Source organism: Magnolia sinica, chromosome 5 (genome assembly GCF_029962835.1).
Source record: "Magnolia sinica isolate HGM2019 chromosome 5, MsV1, whole genome shotgun sequence".
NCBI classification, from domain to species: Eukaryota; Viridiplantae; Streptophyta; class Magnoliopsida; order Magnoliales; family Magnoliaceae; genus Magnolia; species Magnolia sinica.
The window spans coordinates 69,912,041-69,917,040 of NC_080577.1; positions in this window are offsets into that span (position 1 = coordinate 69,912,041).

Here is a 5,000-nt window from a genome sequence, read left to right on the forward strand (position 1 = left end):
ACTCTGCATGTGCTCAATTTCTGTGGACACGCGGACTGCCGGCCAACTTCAATGCTAACCCATGGAAGTCCTGGTACAAGCAGCGGCTCCGGGTGGCTGTAACGACCTGCGATTTCAGGAGCGTGTTTATCCGTACATGAATATGTGAAGAAATATTTATTCAACCATACACACGGGGAACAATCATTTTTTACACGAAGCTCATAATATATTCATCAAATCTACCAATCACATTAGTTGTATATATACTTGCCTTTTAACTAAGAATAAGTATTGTTATGGGAAAAATTTGGACAGGGTCAAGCAAGGCCGGCCCTGAGTCATCCGACCTAATTAATATGACCTCAGAAGGAAAGCGTGTCATTCGCGAATAGACTTCTGGGCTATGACCCTAGGCCGGGCAAGAAGACCTCTTGTCCTCGTCTTTGTCCTCATCCTCATCTTCATTTGAAGAAGGTTGGCTGAGCCGAGGGCTCGTCCTCTTCCTCATCCTCATCCTCATCTGAAGAAGCTCCGACCCCTAGACGTTTCGACGGCAAATTCTGACTACTTGTTCTCAGCTGGGGGATCGGGTAGGATGAGTCCGAGCCTGGATGAGGACTTTCTAAGTACAGAGCTGGGAAGCCAGCCTAAACATGTACGTGTCCGAAGATCTCGCCCAGGGATACGCTCCATTAAGACACTATGCGCTACACAATCCAAATATTGTGGAGTATCTCCACGATTGCAATATCCACTTGATTAAGTAAATCACGCCGAGATTGACAGACATGATCTACCCGACCATAGGTATAAATACCAGGGGACCCCATTGTAACAGTTATGCAATATCTTGCACCCTCTCTCTACATTACATGACTTAGACCCAGATTTCCTAGCTTGACTTAGGCATTTGAGGGTCCCATGTTTAAGCCAGGGTGTCCTTTGCTCACCTTTCTGTGTAAGACCAGGGTCCACTCGAGGCTTACAGCATTGAGTGGAGGGTGGTCCAGATTTTGACCACAACATTTTTTAGCGCCATCTGTGGGAAATCAAATAAAAAAGCTAGAAGGTTTTATCAGAAATGGCGAGAGGAAAGAAGAAGGTTATAGCAGTGGAGCCCGAACGTAGCAGACAACATCAATCGTCTTCCCTGTTGCATATTGAATCGGCTCCAATAGGACTGTCTCAGCGGACCTAGAGTCGAGGAGGGAAGTACAAGGCATTACAAAATGAAGTCCAAATGCTGAGGGACGAAATCAACCGAATAAAGCACAATAAAACTAGCAGCCACCTCTTAACATGGTGGAAGCCACCCCGGCACTTGAGGAACGACCGCAGCAAGTTAGTCTTGAGTCGAGGGGTCCCAGGCACAGTCCGTACGAGCTCCCAACCCTATACAGAATGCAGTGTCCTAGAACTGGTCCGCCCGAGTCCCGAAACCTGCTCGGGATACGAAGCCATCCTATGTGTCTGTAACTTCGGCTCTGGCCCCCACTGACCTCCGCCATTGGCTGGAGAGGAGAAGACAGGGCAAAGTACCCGAGGTGATGGAGGCCCCTTAAGAGACAGTAGCTGAGAATTAGAATCATTGGGAGGCTCAGCTTAAAGAACTTCATAACCAGATCAAGACATTACAGAAGAACCAGCAGTCCGCGTCCATCCCGATTGAGTCCATGCAATGATGGAAGAGACCGAGCCTCCCTTCACCTCATAAATCATGGATGAGGTGATGCTGCTGAGGTTCAGGATGTCTCCCGTCATCCAATACTCTAGGTTTGGGGACCCATCGGAACATGTGGAGTCCTATCGTTCGTGGATGCAAATCTAGTCGACCACGGACGCAATGATGTGTAGAGCCTTCTCGATAATCCTCTCTGGGTCTGCTCGGAGTTGGTATCGACAGCTTAAGCTAAAGTCAATCAGTAGATTGTTCCTTACCCAGTTTATCTCTAGTAAGAAGAGTTGGAAGCTGACTACCCATCTGTTTACCCTCAAACAGGGGAATAAGGAGTCATTGAAGGACTTCTTCGCTCGCTTCAATGAAGAGGTGCATTAGTAGACGACTATGACGACAAGATGATACTTTTTGCCATGTTCAACGGAATCAGGGAGGGGAAGTTTGTCCTCTCAATCAGGAAGAATCCGCTGACTACTTTAGTCGAACTCATCAACTGAGCTCAGAAATACACCAATGTCGAAGAGTTCTCCAACTCCCGTAAAAATGTCCAAGTTATTGTGTAACACCCTGAAATTCGAGGGTCGAGCATAACTCAGCTCCTGAGTTTTAAAACATCACTTATGCAACATATGTATGATGGATGTATGTTGTCTGTATGAGTGCATAAAATATGGAGTAGATTAAGCCAACTGCAAACATAATCCAGGGATAGGTGAAATCTGCAAGCAGAAGACTGAAGAAACATATATGTAGCTATATAAGTCCCTAAGACATGTATGCTCTGCCAGGTCATAATTATAAGTGTTTGTTTTAAAATATAATTAAGTATCAAAATGAAATCATCCATTACAAAATAAACCCAGAATCCCCGTAGCTCAGGGCACGGCTCACATGAACCTGCCTGAGAACTGCATAAAAGAAAACGCGTCCTCGTCATCCTCATACTCCTGCTCTGCCTCGGGGGTCGCATCATCATCTGTATTTAAGATAGAGTCTGGTTGGTGTTGAAACACGCTTCCAGAATGTGGGAGTGAGTGATCAACTCAGTGGAACTATACAGTAAAAGTTAACATGTTATCAATTCAATCAAGTAGTAATGATAAAGCAATACAATTAAACATATCCTAATTGCTCTTATTAATGCAAGGATGTATGTAGAAATGATGCATGCTCTCGCCTGCACTCCCTCAACATCTTCATCTTACGGTACGCATGACAACCTCCCGCAGTGCCCCACGACGCCAAAGCACATGCAATGCGGTGCATGAACACAATTACCAAGTTGTTATTAGTCCTTTTCATACAGTAGGATTGGGAAGCCAAGGTACCTTCCTTATATCGATTTCCACACAGTGATCCATTCTAGGGTCGTCAGTCCTAGACAATCTCATACGATCATATGGTTCTAGGTCGCTGCAAAGGGCTCGTCACCAATCAATGCATGCTTAGTCATACCTCAGTTGCTACACTAAGGCTCGTCACCTCAATGCAGTATTAAGTATGCTCGAGGGCACTACAAAGGGCTCGTCACCAATCAATGTAGGTCGACAGCGTGAATATAGTGTCCCATACCACCATAATCGGCTCACGAGTCTGGTGTGCTCACTGGTCACTACGGGGAGGTTTGTCGCCCCAGCGTATGTGAACGGCTCGACCACAGTGTCCCATACCACCATTCCCGGCTCATGAGTCTTAGTGGATCAAGGTACAATGGTTAACGGGATTGCATTGGTAAGTTTGGTACCCTAGATTCAAACAGTAGCGTCTATACATGGTGAACATCCATCGGGACAGTCAGGTTACTTGACAAGTTCGACTAGCACAAGCACACGTTGAGTTAAACGACATGAAATGCGCAAATACTCCATGTGGCCAAACCACTATCGATAACCCTAATACGACTCGGGTTCGTCAAACACGTCCTAAGTGACGAACAACCTCAGCCATGAACTCAAAGTTTATTACCGATTGCCTGAACTATTTCATAGTCCCACACCTTCAATTATAACAGATATTCATACTAGCAATTCAAAACAGTAAAAGAACAACAATTCCAATCATACAAGCATGTGAGCATTTGATGTATTTCAACTTAACATGAATTCACACCTGAGTAGTGCCTGAATTTAAACAACAAAGAATGTAAATTGCATGTAGGAAATCATACACATCAATAAGAGAGTTGAGAATCTCTTCTCAACGCCCGTAAGCAGGATAATATATTACACACTTGATCATTCAAACATTTTTACAAACACTTAGACTACATATTCCAACATACATAACGTATGTTGGTGATAACACACATTTGGACAATTCCTTTCGCCAAGGAGTTGACACATGTACAACTAACACGAATACACGATAATTAATCATGGCAAACACATGCTTGTATTTCATACGTATACGATACTTTCTACCTATACATGGAATACATAAATCTCAATATAGCTCATATATATCAGGAACGTAATACAAGCATCGCATTTGACATGTGAAATTTCACCCACAACAATAATAAACCATCAATCGACTTTGAAAGCCTTGAAAACCATAACCTATACGAATATAGTCCGTACCTTAAACCAAAAAGTGCGTAGCAAATCTGATTCAGACAATAAGTCTTCGTCAACGGCGAATAGGTAACCTAAGGCATGAATGAAATGAGCTACATTAACACTTAGACTATTCTAAGCTCCAAAACAGGCTAGGGTTTGATTGACTTACCCAAGAATGAACTTAGAATTACTGGAATAACGATTCATATGCGATGGTTTAGGTACGTAGAGTAACAGGGAAGAATCTCAAGATGATTCACCAACTTTTCTCTCACTTTCTCTCTCTTTTCCTCTCTCTCTCTCTCTCTCTTAGCTAGGGTTTAGAAAATTTGTATGGAATTTAAGAGTGAGGGTTTAAGGTATTTATATACGCTTAAAATTGATGGAAATAGCCCCAGGGCCAAGGTATACTTAGGTTATAACCAAATCGGGTCTATTTCGATCCAATGGAGTGCTTTTGGAGGTCCTTTTTCTGAGTGTGGTCGGACTTAAGCTCACTAATATTGGATCTTAAGCAAGTTAAATTTTCAGTCCGATCGGGTTTCCAGATCGCTCATGGCGGACCAATTTCAATTCAACGGTCACCGAAACTCGATCAGGGCCACAATCACTTTGACATGTGTGGGCCATCTTTTCTGATCCGAGGGTGAATTTGGGTCAGAATCCAATGGTCAGAATGCTTAAAATTGGCGCGCAAGCAACACGACTCAGATTTTATAAATTCATATTTAATTTCTCACCTTTCTCACACTCTTTACTCTGGACTCAAGCAAATCGTCTCA